Genomic DNA, 20,206 nt, shown 5'->3' with positions numbered 1-20,206 from the left:
GTTTAAGCGTAGGCTGGACTGGTCATGACCCTCCAAGCCGAGTGTCTTGATTGTGGTCGTATGAAGCACAGAGGAATTCAAGAGAAAGGGGGGGAAGTAAGGGAGGTATGGGCACTTGTGGCCAAAATTGGACAACCGTCCATAAACCATGATATGCCCTTTTCTGTGGAAATCAAATGGAGATATTGACGTGCAGTTTGAAACGCTGAGTAAAACATTGGCGCCTAAAAAGTGCAAGCAACATTTGTCTATGAGAATCTCTTGTTATATTAAAACTCAATAGGGTCACAGACATTCTTGTGATTAAAGGTAGCATTAGAATAATCCTCATAAAGATCAATGTTTTCCTGCAGATAGTACACGGTTCATTAAATGTAAATATCGCTGCTCCGACCTTACATAACACACCCCATTGCCGCCTAAATTAGATGAAGTGAGCGGACATTCCTCCGGCTCCCTCCCCCTCCACCTATGTCCCACTCTACACACGCGGCTCAAAGCAGCAAGGCAACGGTAAACAAAAGGCAGAAACTCGAGAGTTTAAATTACACTCGAACAGCATGAATTCCCCCCAGCCAGGATAAGGATGGTAGCCTTGTGCACTCGTATATTGGTATTTAAACACACATGGGGAAGCTTTAGCGGCGCCTTCAACGCACGACCCAGGCACTAGTATAGTAACAACCCTCCCGGTATGCGCCCAAGACAACACACGTGCGCCATGGAATTCAGCCCTCGCCAATAGCAAACATCAGCGCACCGCACAAAAACTACTATGAGCATGGCAGCATTATATTATACTGTGCTATACAGCGTGCCCAACTTAACTGTACAATGGTCCTGCATCCTCGAGCATGGCTCCTCCGTGACGATGCTGATGCTCCCCCTCGGACCGGAGACCTGAAAGCAACTTCACCCACAGCTTTGGGCAATTTCCCCCTCGCAAACGAGGCGACATTCAGCTCTAATGAGTGAAGCTTGTTCCAAAGGGCAAAACAGTCGGCTACAGGTGACCGCTGCGACGAACGCTCCACGTTTTCCACATTCCCGCACTGCATGCCCGGCTGCCTGTAATTCGGAGACCGCGAACCTGGAGAGGGGACAAAAGAAAGGGAGAAAAACAAAGAAGCCCCGAGCGCGGGGCACACCGTTATGGCGAGGGAGCGTCCAGGGACAAGGGGGTCTCCTGGGCGCTCCCTATCTCTTTATTCTCGAGGGGCCAGGTGGCCCCTCCTACAGCCCGCCCCCCCTGACCCGGACCCACTTCCCAGGATCCGGGTCAGGGAGGCCGCCAGCCAATCGGCGGTGGGCCGCGCCCCCCAGGGCACGCCCCCACCGTCGAATGGCAACAAAGGAGAGAGTGGGGGCGACGGTCGCCGCGCCGCCATGCGTGCGGGGGGGCCGAGGGCCCCCCCTTTTCATTGTCACCAATTGTGTTTACTCTATATATTGCTTTCTATGATATTCAGTGACAGGGTACATATTTGTAGGACGTTCATCTTTAAATTCAATACATCTAAATATCATCAGCCATGGTGATTATTTTACTCCAAAAAGGAATTTATGCAGGTTACATGGAAATAAATTACGTTTAAAGTTTAGAAGTTGGCTAGGGTTAGAAAGAGTACGTGCTGCAGAAAGTCAATACGCCATCAGTTTGCCAGTGGTAGCTACGTTTTTGTGCATCCATCACGTCAAACAAACCAAGTGATTTGCACATTGGTGTACTTTCTTCACATTCACTTTGACGCCAGTGACATCACAGGAAGTAACATCACATGATATTTGACTTGGAGACAAGCCATTCTTCACTGCGAGTGTACTTCAATTGAGATTTGAGGTAATGGCATCTTAATGAAGAGCAACAGTGATAGATAAAAGACATACACAAAGAACTACATAAATCACCAAGATCTTAAAGCATTGTTAATTTAAAAAAGTGATTCCAAAAATGGGGTTATTAATTCAGCAGGTCCACTCTGACAATATCAATAAACTGTTCTGAGAGAATTTCTGCTTAATCCCTAGTAGCTGTGGCACAATCAGCAGGCAAGCACCTGAGATGTGTTTGCTAAATTCAAGCAGTGCCAACCATTTTAAAGTAATGAACACAGCACAATTGTGTTGCCAATTTAGAAAAATAGAGAAAAATGGGAGCCAAAAGGCGCAAGGATCAATAACTTAGGTAATGGGGGACCTGAGATATGCATTCTTAAATAATAATGGCAAAAAGCACCAACAAATTGTAAAGTGTCCAACAGAAGTAATTGGCTGGGACCTACATGTGATTTCAAGCCAACTGTGATAGAGCAGACCTTGAAAACACCAAGTAGGTCATTCCGGACAATATTTTATCTCCTGACTTAGTGTTGGCCGGCGATGGTACCTCAAAGCTGGAACTGTTGTCATTGAGCTCTCACTCAAATGGTTGATTTTGACGTAAAAGGCTCCAAGCAGGACAGACTTAGGTTTTGTAACTGTTAGAACTACATCATTGGAGTGAGTGTCCCTTCCATTTTCAAGGATTGCCTCCTCTGTTTTGATATGTTTTTACTGGTTATTGGTTTGGGCATTGTGCCACTGCTATTCAGTGCCACAGTGCAAGTGCTCCCTATGTTAAATTGATGTACTGTTGGACTTGGCCCTTTTGGCAGGTTCACCCCTAAACTTTATGCTTTTAAATGTGACCTGCTGTTAGTTGTTTTAGGCTTATGCACACTTTAACACTGTGTCCCAGGGTAAAGTGCGTGCGGAGCCTGAGTGCGTGTGGTGAAATTGGCCTGCCCTCCCATAGGAATGCATGGGGGAGATGAGTGTCCATGGTAGTTCCTGATGTGAGAGGAGTACAGGGGCGAGTTTGGTATGTGCGAACATGTGAGATTAAATGCTGCGCGACGGTGTGCGCAGAGAAATGCCACTTTTAGAAGTTGGCATTTCTGTGTGGAGTGAATGTGAATTGACTGTCTGGCTTGTGAGTGACAGGGGCTGGCTAGCGTGCCTGGCTCCAGGAGTCAGGATGGGTCTGCCTGGTGGTGAATAGGGAGATCTGCATGTAGATGGGAGGGAGGAGTTGCACCTGGGACCTAAATAGGGCTGGGCCTTCCCTCCACAATGCTAGCACCACCCCCTGTGGTGCGTCTGATGTCCCTGGCCCATCCTGTGAATAGGGAGAGGGGCTGAGCACAACAAAGTGCTCCAGAACGAGTTCTATCTGGTTTTCCCCCCTGCCCTGCACCCTTGAGACAAAGGGAATTTGTGTATAAGAAGGGGCTGTGACCCCATGTAGAATGTTAACTCTGACCCTAACTTGAGGGGGGCCTGCTGTTGCTGCTGGGCGCCAGGAAGACCGCCACTGGGGACTACCTCTCTGCTGGAGGGCCCTGTGAGCTAGCCCCTGGGCCCAGCCTTTCCCTCCTACATTCTACAAGACTTTCTTTGGACTATGCTGCCAAGTGCCTGAGAAGCGCTTGGCTTTGGTGCTGAGGAGTACTATGTTCCTGCCCCAGGAGGACTGCAGGGGGCCTGCAGCACGAAGATGCACTGTGTAGCATTCCCCCGTGCTCCGCTGGTAAAGCAGGAGCCCACCCTGCGCTTTGTGGGGGAGAGAGTGGAAGACTGTCCTAGCGCCTGGAGAGCGCCACTCATTTTGACTTGCCGCCTTTATTTTATGCATAGCGGGTGCCCACCCCGCGTTATGGCCACCATCACCTTTCTTTAAATAGCGGGTGCCTACCCCACATAGTTGCCTTTCTAATATCCCTAGCGGGTGCCCACCCCGCCAGGGACTTTGCCGATTTTTTAAAACCCTCAGCGTGTGCCCACCCCGCCAGGGACTGTGGATTGTAACAGGAGCCTACCCTGTATTGTGCCGCATCACTGCCACAGCTCGGACTCAGCCGAAGCCATGCAACTTACGCCCAGACGTAGGCTGGGCCTGGCCGAGGGAGAAGGAAGTTCCGGACGGAGAGCCGGAAACAGGAAGCTGAGATGAGTCATGGAGGCAGGGCTCCTGCAGCCGCGGTGTGAGCCCTGCGCGTGGCACCTCCCGAAGCAAAGCGGGGCTCCCAGAAGTGTGAAGAGAGTGTGGGACCAGCCAGAGGGAGCCCAGAGTAGACTTCGCCCCACACCAGACGGACCCGGTTAGTGGGGGCAGCTTCTGGAGGCGAGGCACATTGTTGGTGCCTGGGGGGGCGGCCAGAGGAGTCCGAGGCACATTTCTGCATTGCTGCAGCTGCGCCGCATGGTCGCGGGCAGTTGCAGCCGTTCCTCCGCTTCTGGGGCAGCCTCCAGTAAGGAAGACAAGGTCAGAGCCATATCTGCCTCCCCGTGCGTGGCCAGGGTCGCAGCTGCCCAAGAGGATAGCGGGCAGCTGCCGGAGCCACCCTAGCGGTACAAAACGGGGTGGTGATGGATGTAGCATCTGCACCAAACACTCAGACCCAGTCAACAGATCTGGGTTTAATCCATCACCGTTCTTTAGCCCACTCTGCCACCCCAGTTCAGACATTGCCAGATGCAAATCAGTGTGACCCTAGGGCCCACGGCCGTTTATGGGCATTTGTTTTCCAGAGTCCCCTGAGTGGGGCTCACATGCACAGTTGTGCCCATTCTCCCTATGCTTCCTGAGCGGTCCCGCAGAGCAGCGTCCCGCTCCAACGCTTGGGCACAACTACTTTAGAGCCCAGGTGGCTACAACCGGGGCAATATTGTTTTAGGAGCCCCAACAAGGCCCAGAGGGCACAGTCGTGCCAGGGCCCATTTTTCCCTGACCCCAGCTGCCCTGCGAGAGAGCAGGCAGCTGCAACGTTTTGCGCAGGTTGGCAGAAAAGGGCACACGGAGTTCCAGTGCCCCTCTTTGTCATTTTACAGCTGCCCAGCAATTAGTGGGTAGCTGCCCCGTTTAGGCCTGTTTTTTGGCGATATTGCTTTTGGTTGCATGCGCAGCCAGCCCTGACTTTTGGACATAGGGCGTTGGCGCCCTGTGAGAGGCCAGTTGGCCTGGGGACAATTTGCCTGTGTTGAGCCCCTGCCTGGGGCGCACTGTGTTTATGATGATAATTGCCTAATGTGATTTATGCGTAATGTGCAATGCCTTTATGCCTGTGATACCTCTAACTGTGTTTTATGATTAGGAGGTTGTTTTGCCTAGTATGGTTTATGCTAGTCAGTTTATGTTTCACTGCGTGACCTATGCCTAAGGTGATTAGTATTGCATAGTGTGTACCTACCTTTTACCAGTGGTTACTGGTGGTGTTCTACAATTGTTATTTGATGCTACAGTTATTCTATGTGCTACATCTACTGTTTCTACTAAGTGCTGATTCTGACAGTGGCCCACGTGGCCCTGTTATGTGTAGATAATCCCCGGTAAATACTGCCCCATGCTATTTGGCACAGTGTATCTGTGTGATTATGATCTAATGTGTTTATGGTAATACAAAGGCTGTTTTTATATATATATATATATAACCTTGTGTGGAGTTCCTTTCTGTAGTGTGCCTAGTGTGTTGCTGCTGTGTGTGTGTGTTGCGCAGCTTTACACCTTGCCTCCGGGATAAGCCTTCGTGCTCGTGCCAAGCTACCAAGGGGGTGAGTAGGGGTTATCTTGGCATGTACCTCCCTTGCCCTGACTAGAGTGGTGGTCTCTGCCTGGCTTTGGCGCAAGCCTTAGCCAACCAGAGATCCCATTTCTAACATGTACTAATTGGTGATTCCATGATTGGGTTATTTGATTTACCTGTTAGCCCCTAATACAGTGCACCATGTGTGCCCAGGGCTTGTAAATCAAATGCTGCTGGTGGGCTTGCCGCACTGGTTGTGACACCCACAGAAGCAGCTTGTAAAGTGTGTCTCAGGCCTGCCATCGCAAGGCCTGTGTGCAGTCTAGTACTGCCATGTCGCCTTGGCCAAGTGCACCCACTTGCCCGTCCCTAAACCTTCCCTTTGCTTCATATTATACACCCCTATGGTAGGCCCAAGGGCAGGGTGCATTGTAAGTATAAGTTAGGACATACTCTGATGTGTGTAGCAAGTCCTAGTAGTGAATTACAGCCATTTTCGTTTTTCACTATTGAAGGCTACCTGTTCTCCTTAGGCTAGAATGGGCGGTTAGATTATTACATTCTTATAATCCTAACTGACTCAGGGAACATGGTAGAAATTTGGATTTAGTATGCCTGAACTCAGCATAATAAAATACATCTTTTAGTAAAGTTGGTTTTATTATTCTGTGTTTGAAAATACCACTTTTAGAAAGTAGGTATTTTTTTGCCTAACTATCCAGGCCTGCCTCTGCTAAATTGTGTATTCCTTGTCTGGGTTTGTGAGTGACAGGGCTGGGGGATTCCAGGAGACAGGCTGGGGCAGCCCAGTGGTGAATAGAGAGATCTGCATCTAAATGGGAGGGTAGAGTTGCACCTGGGACCTGAATTGGACTGGGCCTTCCCTCTACAATGCTGGCTCCACCTCCTGTGGCTTGTCTGATGTCTCTGCCCTGCACTGTGAAAGGAGAGAAGGAATCTTGTCAACAGAGTGCTCCAGAACTGTATCTTCCCTCCCCTGTGCTGGTTCCACCTTCTGTGGGTGGCTGATATCTCTGCCCTGCACAGTGAAAGGAAGGAGAGAGTCATGTAAACCAAGTGCTCAGGCCTCTCTGCCTTCAGTGAAAAAAGGATTTTGGGGTATAAATATTGGGACCCTGATCTCAAGGAATTAGATTACTTCTGGAACAAGAAACCTTTTGCCAAGGAGAAGAACCATGGAAGCTGCAGGAGTTTGACTGCCCCTCTGCCAGTGTGCTGTTTGCTGGGTTGGCCTGCAGTGGTTGCTACATTGCCAAGGGAAGAAGAAGGAACTTTTTAAGGACTTTCATCATCTTCAGAATATTCTCCAAGGGCTTGAACTGTGCCTGCCTCCTGCTAAAGTCTCAGGGACAAAAGACGTCATCCACAGCTCCCCTCTGAATTTCCTTGCTGGAAATTCTGACTACAGACATTTGCGTGTCGCCGGGAGCTGGAAGCGCGACGCATCAAGAAGAAGCGTCCTGTCGAGACAGCTGAAATCGTCGCCTCGCCAGAGAAGCGAGCCTTCGCCGCATCGACCTGGAAGCGTGTGTTCATCGAAGCTGCCTGCTGTCACACCACCGGAGAAGCATGACTCCATCGAGAGAGTTGCCATCGCATCCCTGGAGAAGCGTGTCGCAGGGCCTGTCGCGGCTCCAAAGTACAGAGTTGTTGCAAGGCTGCCAGGGCGCCTACGCATCATCATCGCAGCGTCATCGCATTGTCGCATCAAGGGCGCCATCTTCTCACATCGCAACCGGATCATCGCATCAAGGCGCCATCTTGCACATCGCAACGGGCCCGCTGGCCGAGAATCTATGCATCACCTCCGCACCGGTAAGGATCACGACGCATCCCCTACTCTGCGCAAACATTGAGGCACGACGCATCATCTCACCCGGATCATGGAACAGACGCATCTCCCCTTTTGCAAGCCTTTTGTTTACTTTGCGTTACGCATCCAGGTACTTTGTTACGAACTTTGTCGCATTTATCATCAACTTGAACTAAGTAACTTTTATCATCTTTAAGGCAGTCTTAAGTGTAGTATTGTGGATTTTTGACGTTTATGGTCTTGTGTTAAGTCTATATAATGAAGACTAATTTTTATAAAACCTGTTTGTGTCCATCTGTAGTGTTTTCACTGTATTACTGTGTATATTCACAAATGCTTAACACACTGCCTCTGAGATAAGCCTGTCTGCTCGTGCCAAGCTACCAAGGGGGTGAGCAGGGGTTATTAAGGAGTATAATCCCCTTATCCTGACTTCGAAGTAAGGGTGCCTATTTGGGCAAATGTGAATACCATTGCCAAATAGAGACCCCTCAGATCTAACAGTGACCATGTAGGGTGCTTCACTGGTCAGATAGGTTTACTTTTGAACTTTTTGGAAGTCAAAATCCTCCATCACAGCAAGGCAACAAACCATGGCAGGGCATGTCTGGATAACTTCACCACTAGCAGGAAAAAAGCTCATAATGGGACAACCACATGGATTATAAGCCTGACGTGGTTGTGAACTCCCCGGGAAAGTCTTAGCACCTTGTCTTGATCCTGATGAGGTGGAAGAAATGAATATATACTCACTTAGTTCAAAGTTCTGCGAAAATTATTTCTGGTCAATCCTGCAGTCCAGCAGCTCATCAGGAAACGTTTTTAAGCACTGGTTCTTTATTCAGCTTGGCTATTTAAGTATCCTGCTTTTTGTGTCCCTGAAGCAGGAAAACTGGAGGCTAACCTCTTGGGCCTGGGAGAGCAGTTCCGGTACTCGAGTACCTGCAGTAGGCCGGATTTCTTTAGTAAATGGTGTCATCCAGCTGAAGTCAAGAGTTTTAGTCCAGCAGGGACTTCTTCAGGGGGAGTTTTCCATGGTCCAGAAATGTTCTGAAGTAACGGTTGAAGTGCAAAATGTATCCTATACACTACCCAATGACCAAAGAAATTCTACCACCTAACCCCAACTGTTTTCTTACAGTAGCCCCATCCACTGTTGAATCGCTTACTGTTATTACTGTAAAAATACCCAAAAGCCCGAATTTCAGTGTAACAGAACGCGACTGCCACCAGACAAGGATGTCTTCAGTGCGTTCTTCTGCCACCTAACTATGTCAAAACTGGTGGTCTACCTCCTATTGTGAACGGTGTCTGACTGTCTGATAGACCTCTGCACTGTGAATAAACAGAAGCTATCCTTGGCATCTCCAAACAAAGAACAGGTTGTGCTAAAGCCGCCCTTTGTTTTGCCAACTGTTCAGGTCTGCTCCAATCTAGATATTCCCTGCGAAGTGATCAGGTGTTAATACCAATGGGCTCAGAGGCAAGCCAGTGTCTTCTGAGCCAGAGCTGTTACCTCTCCCAGCCAAGGATGTGTATTCCGAAAGTGTGACGAATGACATAACTGGTTTTAAGTCAGTTTTAGCTAAGCCAGCCTAAAGTACATTGTAATAACATTACGTCCCTGTTTAACCCCTCCCATGCTCATGACGGAACCGTTCCGTCACGAGCCTCGGGTGGGCTGTGCTTGTGACGGAACGGTTCCGTCGCGGCCCCACCGCCGCGCCTGCGTGGCGCGTTCTATTGAGCGGGCGGGGCCGTGACGGAACCGTTCCGTCACAAGCACAGCTCACCCGCGTACCGTGACGGAGCTGTTCCGTCACCAGCACGGGACCGCCGCGCCGCCGCCCCGCCCCCTTAGCGCTGCGGCGGAATAGCCACCGCAGCGAAGGGGTTAAGTTATCCAAAATCTGATTTTACCATTAATCTAGATTTTGAAACTTAAGCAAGACATAATATTGAAAACATGTATCTAGCCATTTCCTAAGTGGAGATAGGAAATTAAAATGTCAATGCCACCTAGACCTACTCATTGATACAGGTTTTGGTATTCATTTAACTGTGAGTGCACACTAGCCTCCCTATGTAGTGTGCTCTATTTTTACATATGAGCACCTTGCCCAGGGGGCCTAAAAGACACCCTTTAGAGGTGACTTAAGAATATATAAAATATGGTATTCCTTCATGCCAGATTCCTTTTGACCTGCCTTGTGTCCCTTTGACCTTTGACCCTGTCCTCAGGCAGGTCGCTCCCCCAGCCACCACATGGTCCTCCTGTGTCGCCGCCTGTACTGCCGCCTTGCTCCCGCTGCTGATTGCTGCTTCATGAGTCCCCCTGCCCCTGCTCTCGTCCCACGGTCTCTTGCTGCCTTATTGCACTTTGTCTGCCGTTTTCTTGCAACCCCTTGCCTTCTGTGCCCCCTTGTTGCCTTGCTTCATTGTGTTTTTTGGCGTATTTTGTACTCTCTTCGTGCATTCTGTGCCCCCCTCCCCCCGTATTTCCTCCGTGCCCTTTCCCCCGTGTCCCTCTGTTCCTCCTTTCCCGCAGCTGCGTCCCTGCGGCCCCGCCCCCCGCTGCTCCCATTCGCCGCCCCGCTCCCGCCTCCCAGCTGCTCCTCCCTCCCACAGCCCTTCATATGGAGGACGTGCAGCGGTGAATGGAGCGACCTCTGACACTGTCCTCAGGCAGGTCGCCCCCCAGCCGCCACACGGTCCTCCTGTGTCGCCGCCAGTACTGCCGCCTTGCTCCCGCCACTGATTGCTGCTTCGAGAGTCTCCCTGGCCCTGCTCTCGTCCCTCGTTCTCTTGCTGCCTTATTGCACTTTGTCTGCCATTTTCTTGCACCCCCCTTGCCTTCTGCGCCCCCTTGTTGCCTTGCTGCATTGTGTTTTTTGGCATATTTTGTACTTCCTTCGTGCATTCTGTGCCCCCCTCCCCCCGTATTTCCTCCGTGCCCTTTCCCCCGTGTCCCTCTGTTCCTCCTTTCCCGCCGCTGCGTCCCTGCGGCTCCACCCCTCACTGCTCCCATTCGCCACCCCGCTCCCGCCTCCCAGCTGCCCCTCCCTCCCACCGCCCTTCATATTGAGACTGCGCAGCGACCGTGCAGCGGACATGCAGCTGGCGAACTGAAGGCGCGCCAAAGGCAAGCCCGTCTGCGCCCATCCGCGCCTGGACCGCGCCCAGCGCCAGGACCCCTGGACCCCGCGCCTCCCGCAACGCCAGACTGCATTACGACTCCAGCACCATCCACGCACTCAACACCGGACGAGACCACTTCTGCTACCGGGCCATCCCGAAGCGCACCCAAGGGCCCTTCTCCTGCTGGAACTGCAGCTTCACCAGCATCCGGCCCGCCAAACCATCAACCAGAGAACCCAACCACCTCCGCTGCATCCTCCTCAACACCTGCTCCGCTCGCAAGCACGCCATCACAATCTGGGACCTCCTAGACTCCACCGTTCCCGATGTCGCCTTCCTGACGGAGACCTGGCTGAACGCCACCTCAGCACCAGACATCGCCATAGCCATCCCACAGGCTACAAGATCTCCCGCAGAGACCGCACCAACGGAGTTGGAGGGGGAATTGCCATCATCCACAAGGACATCTTCAGAGTCTCGACCAACACCGACGACACCCTCACCACCGCCGAGCACATGCACTTCCAGATCCACACCGACCCCAACACCACCCTCCGAGGAACACTCATCTACAGACCACCCGGACCACGACCACAGTTCTGCCACACCATCACCGACCTCGTCAGCACCCAAGCCCTCCCTTCCACGGACTACATCCTCCTCAGGGACCTGAACTTCCACCTCGAGAACAACAACGACGCCAACTCCACCGCCCTGATCGACAACCTCGCCAACCTCGGACTCAAACAGCTCGTGACGACACACACCCACGCCGCTGGACACACGCTGGACCCTATCTTCTGCACAGGCTCCCAACGTCTCCTTCAACCACACCACCGAACCCCACTGGACTGACCACAGATGCGTCCACTTCACCTTCAGGAAACCCACCACACACCACCGTACCCAACAGCTACCACGCCGCTGCTGGGGCAAGATCACCAAGGACCAACTGATTACCACCCTCGCCCTGAGACCACCCGCTGACACCACCGACCCAGACACCGCCGCGACCAACCTCAAACAATGGATCAACGACTGCGCCGACACCCACGCCCCTCTCAAGACCTCCACAACCAACCACACCAACAAGAAAGCCGCCTGGTTCACCGAAGACCTCCAGATCTCCAAGCGCACCTGTCGGAAGCTGGAGAAGAAATGGCTCCACGACCGAACACCAGACAGCCACACAGCCCACAAAAACGCTACCCGCAGACACCACCAACTCATCAGGACCGCCAAGAGGACCGCCTTCAAGGACCGCCTAGACAACAAAGCCCACAACACCAAATAGCTCTTCAGCATCGTGAAAGAACTCTCCAACCCCAGCTCCAACACCAACGATGTCTCACCTTCGCAAGACTTGTGCGACTCCCTGGCTACCTTCTTTCACCGCAAGATCGCCAACATCCATGACAACTTCAACTCTGACACCCCCACACCTACCACCGAGACCACAACCCCTGCGATCACCACCCGCACCAGCCCCCTGACCGCCTGGTCCCACGTCAGCGACGAAGACACCATCAAAACCATGAACTCTATCCACTCCGGATCCCCATCCGACCCCTGCCCTCACCACATCTTCAACAAAGCCAGTACAACCATTGCACATCACCTCTGGAAAACAATCAACAGCTCCTTCGAGACAGCAACCTTCCCGAAAAGCTGGAAGCACGCCGAGATCAACGCCCTTCTGAAGAAGCCCAAGATGGATCCCAAAGACCTCAAGAACTTTCGGCCCATCTCCCTACTCCCCTTCCCGGCAAAAGTGACAGAGAAGATTGTCAATAAACAGCTGACCCGCTACCTCGAAGACAACAACATCCTGGACCGTTCCCAATCCGGTTTTCGCAGCAACCACAGCACCGAGACCGCCCTCATTGCCGCCACTGATGACATCAGGATCCTGATGGACAAAGGAGAAACAGCCGCCCTCATCCTCCTGGACCTATCAGCAGCCTTTGACACGGACTGCCACGAAACCCTATCAGCACGCCTCCACGACGCCGGAATTCGTGAGAAGGCCCTGGCCTGGACCACATCCTTCCTCTCCGGCAGAACCCAGAGTGTCCGCCTCCCACCCTTCCGCTCAAAAACCACCAAGATCATCTGTGGCGTCCCACAGGGATCCTCCCTCAGCCCGACGCTGTTCAATATCTACATGACACCGCTCGCCCACGTCGCACGAAAATATAACCTCAACATCATCTCCTACGCCGACGACACCCAGCTGATCATATCCCTCACCGAAGACCCCCACACCGCCAAAGCCAACCTCCACAGAGGAATGAAGGCCATAGCCGACTGGATGAAGGACAGCAGACTGAAGCTGAACTCAGACAAGACGGAGGTCCTCATTCTCGGACCCACCCCATCACAGGCGAGCCTGGGACAACTCTTGGTGACCCACATCGCTAGGCGCAGCCCCGGAACCCACAGACCACGCACGCAACCTGGGGGTCATCCTCAACTCCACCCTTTCCATGACCAGGCAAGTCAACGCCGTCTCCGCGTCCTGCTTCAACACCCTCCGAATGCTCCGCAGGATCTTCAAATGGATCCCCCCCGACACGAGAAAAACCGCCACCCATGCCCTCGTCACCAGCAGACTCGACTATGGGAACGCCCTCTACCCAGGAACAACAACCAAGCTCCTGAGACGACTACAACGAATCCAGAACGCCTCGGCACGACTGATCCTCGATGTTCCCCGACGCAGCCACATCACACCCCACATGAGAGGCCTGCACTGGCTCCCCATCAACAATAGAATCACCTTCAAGCTCCTCATCCACGCACACAAGGCACTACAGAACACCGGACCTACATACCTCAAAAACCAACTCAGCTTCCACACCCCCACCCGAAGCCTCCGCTCAGCCAACCTCGCCCTCGCCACAGTTCCTCACATCCGGAAAGCCACCGCCGGCGGCAGATCCTTCTCCTACCTCGCCGCCAAGACCTGGAACACTCTCCCCACCAGCCTACGACAGACCCAGGACCTGCTGGCCTTCAGAAGACTTCTCAAGACCTGGCTCTTCGATCAGTAGCAGCCCCCACCCCAGCGCCTTGAGACCCTCACGGGTATGTAGCGCGCTTTAGAAATGCAGTGATTGATTGATTGATTGATGTGTCACTGCAGCGCATTCAAACTGCATGCCAGCCACAGCACAGTGATGCTCTTAGAAGACATATTTTTTATCATAAATCCACATTGCAATTTACATATGACATTAACTTTACATGTTATAGGTGCACTTTAGACACTATTTACAAGGGGCTTTTAAGTAAGTTAAATAGACCAACTGCCTGGAACCAATTGAATCAATACTAGAAAACAAACACTGTGCCTCTGATTAGCAGTCGTACAGGGTACAGAGTCCCCCCAAAAAACTATGGTCCAGAAAAAGACAACAAATCTGGAGTGATCATGCAGAAAAGGTGCATTTGCTACAGGTTACAAGTCAGATTTGTAGTTAAAAAGTAGTGCACAAGCATGCAGATTGTGGGCTGTCACAAGGGGGGCATTTGCTACCCTAAATGATTGCTCTGTGTAGGCATAATTCTAAAAAAGAATTTTACTTCCAAAATGAAATTTAACTAGTTATTAAAGAATACCGATAGAGACCAATCATATTTCATGGGGCTACTTTTTCTTGTTGGAAACCGAGTGCTTTAGTCTAGACCCGGGAAAATATTCACTAAGCTGTGTCTGTGGTTAAGTCCACTGAGATAAGCAGATCACATAAAGCGTTATTTAGCTCACAGATGGTAAATAGGCGAGAACAGCAAACCAACCTTCAGTAACAATGTGTGAAGTGTTACATATCACAAAACATTGTAATAACAATGCATATTAGGCATAGAGCCTGAGTATGATGGCAGTTGGATGCTGCGAAGCAGGATTAGATCACCGACAAGTAGTCAGCAGTCCCACCTGACAAATTATGATGCAACCAATGTGTAGGCGGTCAGAATCTTGGCTTTTTCGATTGTGGCTTGTGCTGCAGCCTGGAAAGTGGGGACTGGCACACTTGGTATGGATGTTTGGGGCCACATAGCGGAAGCCCATGGGAGACGCTGGACCTGCTAGTGGCCACTAAAGTCCCTTTCCGACACCCATTCCATGGCGGTACGACCGCCATTGAAAGGCTTTCGGAAAGGGACATCTTAATCCCTAAGGTGGTGCCTGCACGCGCATGGCCTCTAATGTAGTGTTCACAATCCGACCGATACCCCGAAGGGCTCCTTGAGCCAGTCAGAAGCGTCGGTCAGTCCTTCTGACTGATGCGGTCTAACCAATCGCATCATAATGCGGCGGTCAGACCGCCATCCTAATAAGGCCTATAGTCTTTGGCATCATGTTTAATGTAAACATATATAAATGTTAAAGAGCCAAAGTAAGATATAACTGGGAATGTCCAAGGACTAGCAATGAATGGTAAGTGAAAAATATGCTAAAGTCTACGAGATAAATAGGCAAACAAATCTGAAGTTTAAAAAAGTGAACCCCCTGAAGCAACACTGTTGTTTGTTGTAAATCCTTAGTCATTAAAAGTGGTTTGTATCTTCTGCCATGCAAACCTATCAGTTTCAGTCATAATCCAGAGGATAGCAGATTTCTGTTGACGTGATGTTAAATCTTAGTACCATTTACTTGAACTTGTAGGTAGCAACACTACTCTCAGGCCCAAAGGAGCTTTTAGGTCTTGGGTGTTACACTTCTTGATGGTGCTAGAGATTGGTGTGGGTTGTGCAACCACTTTGTCTGCACCTCCACCTCAACAATGTTTAATCCATGGTACAAAGTTCTGTTTGTCTTTTTAAAATCTTCCTACAATGTTCTGTCGAACAATCTCTAGTTCGGTGGATGATGGAGGCTACCAGAGACCACAGCTGTACCTTTGTTCAATAGAAGGCATTTCAATTCAGTCCCTAACTCAGTCTTGTTTGTTGATTCAAAGAATCTAAATGTTAAGAACAATTTTCTCTGGCCAAATATAGACAATGCTTATTCTATATGACTTTGTCACATTTATGTAGATATTATATAGTCAGCATTGACTCTTGTTCTGTGTAGAGTGAAGCTGTTTACGCCCACAGCTTTTTTTAACAGAACTCCTCCAAGAAGTGCCTACATTGCTATTGAGCCAAGTAAGGGTTTGAAAAAGATGCCCTAGGATACATTTGTGGTTGACTCTAAGCGAGATGTTTCTACATGTAGTCTGGGCCGATGGCAATGATGAAGTTTCAGGCTGCAACAGGGCACTCGCACACAGCGTCGCTGGGACTCACTTGAGCACCGGAGTGCATGGTCACAGGGAAATCCTCACAAAAGTCTCAGGCTGCACAAAGCACACTCACCCAGCGTCACTGAGACTTCCTTGAGTTCCGGGTGCACAAAATCACAGGGCAATCCTCATGAAGGTCTCAGGCTGCACAAAGCACACACACACAGCGTCGCTGAGACTAACTTGGATTAAGGGTGTGCAGCATCAAAGGACGATCCTCGCGAAGGTCTCAGTCAACACAATGCATACACACACAGCGTCACTGGGACTCACTTGGATTTCTGGTGCCCACCATCACAGGGCAATTCTCATGAAGGTCCCAGGCTGCACAGAGCACACGCACAGGACTCACGTGGACTCCTAGTGCCCACGATCACAGGGCAATTCTTACGAGGGTCTCAGGCTGCAAAAAGCACACAGCGTCACTGAGACTCTCCTGGAAACTTTTATGTGCCTGAGTTTCCACAACAGGGAGCCAGCTCTCCTCGGGCCCTTGGGGATAAATTACTTCAGGAAGCAGTACACAGCAAAGTCATTTCAAGCAGGGGGACACAGCACACAGCAAAGGCCCAAGCCTCTCCTTGGTTAAAGCAGCGAACTGCAGGCCAGCCCCAGAACACACACCAAGGGTCAGTACTTTTCTTCTGTCTCTTCAGCTGTTTCTTCCTTGGCAGAAGTTCCTCTTGACCACAAAGTAGTTTCAATCCTGTTCAGTCTTGAACAGTTACAAATCCATTCCAACGTTCAGGGGTTTCAGCTCTCAATGTTATACCCCTAAATGTCTTTGAAGTCTTTGTGTTCAGGGGGGCACTGACCCCTGTCCAAACCAGTTCTGGGTGTCTCCCTGTCAGTGACATCTTCTCCTTTTGATAGTGGGGGTCTGGATCTTCAATCACTCAGCAGGAGATTGAGCCATTGTTTTATGGCGGCAGCCCAGGCCTCTTCACCTCCAGGGGCTAGTCATCCCCCCTACACTCCAGATGCAGGTCAGCCTGTTGCTGTCTCACCTTGTCCCCTGAGTCAAGACATTCCCCAGATCCTATCACTTTCAAATCCAGACAGTCAATCCACAACCAGGCAGAGACACAAAGAAATGTTAGCACACAAAAAAACAGCCACTTCTAAAAGTGTGGTTTCTAAACGCACAATGCAAAATCCACCTTCACAAAAAGATGTGTTATTTAATTGTGAGTTTAGACATACTAAACTTCACCTCTCCATCTTAAGCCTATGGGAAGATAGGCTGGAAACATATTACACAGCCTCCCCATTCTGTCCTGTGGGCAAGATGGCTTTTCAACAAAATGGCGAGTATTTCACTGTCAGGACATGGTACACACCTCAGTACATGTCCTACCTTTCTCATGCACTGCACCCTGCCCAGGGGGATACCTTGAATCTACCATAGGGGTGTCTAATGTGCATAAAAAATGGAAGGGTGAGGCCTGGCAAGTAAGGGTGGGCATAGTTGGCGGAGTACTACTACGCGAAATACAAAAACTCAGTGAATTCCTGCGCAACTTTGCTCCATTGAACTCTCAATTAATAAAACAGAAAGCTCATTTATTTTTGGTAAAATAACTAGTATCTCTGTCTTTACATGCTAAAAAGCATATAGTCATTTCACAGAAGTGAAAATGTAAATTTAGCAAGCAGTGAGAGAGGTGATGATTTTAGGATCCTCCCTAACCTAGGGAAAGAACCAAGCAGATGCCTTGAAAACAAAGAGCACATCTTGCTGAACGATTCGGTGATGGTCCCGTCGTCTTAGGGCCACCCCAAGCACAGTTATGGGCAAAAACACAATCCCAACCAAAGGCCAACAAAGCATTATGGGGCGAGATTAACAGTGGGCAGTGAATATTATAGTATCCAATATCGAAATAATTCTACATACAGCTGCAGTTCAACTAATCTTTACTAGGTGTCCCTCACGAGTCAAATGCAAAAGCATTGAAATTATTACATCAAGCTGCAGTTCCACTAGTCGTTACTAGGTGCTCTTTGTGTTCAAGGCATCTGCTTGGTCCTCCCCCTAGGTTAGGGGGGACCCCAAAATCATCACCTCTCACATGATATTTCATTTTCAAAGTTCACTTTTGTAAATTGGTTATATGCTCTTTAGTATGTGAAGTTGCTTTATCAAAGCATTTGTGGGTGCAGTTTAGTAGTTGACTCCGGAACGAATTTGCTAGCAGAGCGGAGTTCATTGCCCAGGGTTTCTTGTCAGGACAGCATGGCAGTTTAACAAACTGTGCACAAACACTGCAATGGCAGGTCTGAGTTCTCTGTTTAGGGCTACTTGTGTGGGTGGCAAATTAGTGCTGCAGGCCCACTAATAGCATTTGCATTACCAGGCCTGGCACACATAGTGCACTTTATTAGGGATTTTACTAGTAAGGCAAACATACCAATCATGGACAACCAATTACAATTTCACTTTAAACAGGGAGCACTTGCACTTTGACACTGATCAGCAGTGGCAAAGTGCCCAAAGCATCTAAGTTGGCAACACTATGTCAGAAAAAAGGTCTAGGGAAAAGGCATAAAGTATCGGGAACTTTAGCCAAAAGACCCAAGTCCAACACCATTCAAAGCCTCACAAAGTGGCTTTGCGTGACCTCATAAATGTAATACAATTTTGTAGTATGGGCTGCCAGAGTGTCACAAAAAGTGACTCTCTCGCAAGCCAGGGGGCTCATAAATATGCTGCTCAGTGCACACTTGTTAGCTTGCAGCCCTGCAAGTTCCTCGTATTTCTTATTCTGCTTTCTAGTTCTCCTGTTTTACTGTGCTGCATTTTACCTTACCCCACCCTGTCATTTTCGCTTTGAAAAAAAAACCTGCGACTGCCCAAAGCAATAACCTACTTAATCTCTTTTGAATTGAGAACATTGTATTCAGTCAACAGACAGTGGCATTAGGTACAGTGATGGAGCCACCCTGCCCAAAGTGGTGAGGGGCCCCTGAGAATCCCATACCTCACATAGATTCATAGGCCCGAGGCTAAATGGGCCCCTCTGAAGAGTGGGGTGGTCCGTGCACTGCAGGGGCTTGCGTCACTCCCCTGTCAGCAGGTCACTTGAGGAGGCGCAGCTTCTACCTGCCAAGTTGTGGAACAGGCGGTGTGCCACACATCTTTCTGCCTTGTGCGATCACAATATACACCTGCAGTATCTGCGAGATTTAATTCGTGTATTTTTAAACAGAATGTCGGTGGCATTCATAGGTGAACATCACTCATTCCGCAAATGAGCTCGACTGCTAGTATTTAAATCAGATTATCAGCTGCTATAAGAAATTATAAGAACTTTGCATTACATCTACAATAACGCCTGTAAGAACTGCTACTCTGGACACAACGCCACATAGAGCCGCCAATGGAGCTGTTGAACGTGCCGGTAATGACTGATTTGATTTAACAGTCCAAGACAACATGTTAAGAGGAGGACGCGACTCATACACGTCTTACCTTGAGCTCCCGAGTCCCTCCTGGGCGATGAGTGTCCTGTGAGGTCAGACCGGCGCGCGCGGTACGCAGCAGGTGAATGGGACAGTGTGGCAATGGGACGGGAGTCTAATGAGAAAATAAGGTGGGGCTTAAAAGCGTGTAACTGAGCACCTGAGAACCAGCCTGACCTGCTTCTGTGCCGCCTTTGTTAAGCTACAAACAGCCGAAGTGAATGTGCCGGGCAGGGCGGAGGAGGAAGCGAGTGGGGCAGCGAGAGTGAAGGAGCGAGTGGAGCTCTCTTCCTCCCAACTACTGCGGTTTCTAAGAAGTTTGAAAGGGGAGACATATAGACGAGGGATATTATATTGCTTGAGTGACGTCACCAACATCCACCTGGTGTCTGTTTCATTAAAAAATGACACGTTTCTTTTGGTACGAATGAGTAAAAAACTTGTAATTGTTCCGAGCAGAAGTTGCGCGGTAGGACAGGTTAACGCAAGAGTCTTAAAGCAGGTGCAACAAATTGCAAAATATCCATAAATAAACACTTGCTGATGGTAAGAAGCGCGCCATGGCACAAAAGTGGCGCGGCGCGCACTGATCAGAACGAAACTGCACCACAGCAACGGAGAAAACTCACACAATCATTGAGTGCCACAGAACGACCTGGAACAATAGGAAAACGGCCTGGAAACAGCACAAGCAGGTGCAGTTATCTAATTCAAGCAGAATAAACACACTGCACGCATATCAAGCTTTTGATAGAGCGCCTGCTGCCAGGAAACGTACCAAGCAGCAACCGAAAAGATTTGGAGTGTGAAGTTAAAGAAGCTGGGGAAGACTGGCGCCGGTTTTAGGCTGTGACATCTCGCGCACCCCGGGCGGGATGGCTTTTTTCAGACGAAAAAAACGTTTTCGAAGGTCGAAA

The 20,206-nt window shown here is 50.1% G+C and overlaps 2 protein-coding genes across 3 annotated transcripts in view; one reads left to right on the top strand and one right to left on the bottom strand.

Moving 5' to 3' along the window:
- Positions 1–19,390, bottom strand: part of MUC15 (mucin 15, cell surface associated) — a 67,886-nt gene extending 48,496 nt beyond the window's left edge. Inside the window, exon 1 of one of the 2 annotated variants that reach the window (XM_078684213.1) lies at positions 19,300–19,390. The gene's annotated coding sequence lies outside the window, so the exon portion shown is untranslated. Of the gene's footprint in view, positions 1–828; positions 991–19,299 lie in introns of those variants that run through there. The other variant, XM_078684214.1, reaches the window with a different exon arrangement.
- ANO3 (anoctamin 3) overlaps positions 1–20,206 on the top strand; it is a 1,634,736-nt gene that overhangs the window by 1,008,650 nt on the left and 605,880 nt on the right. The window lies entirely within an intron of this gene.

This window comes from Lissotriton helveticus, chromosome 3_2, assembly GCF_964261635.1.
Source record: "Lissotriton helveticus chromosome 3_2, aLisHel1.1, whole genome shotgun sequence".
Taxonomy (NCBI): domain Eukaryota; kingdom Metazoa; phylum Chordata; class Amphibia; order Caudata; family Salamandridae; genus Lissotriton; species Lissotriton helveticus.
The sequence above is the reverse complement of the archived record's forward strand: the minus strand, read 5'-3'. Positions and strand labels throughout refer to the sequence as shown.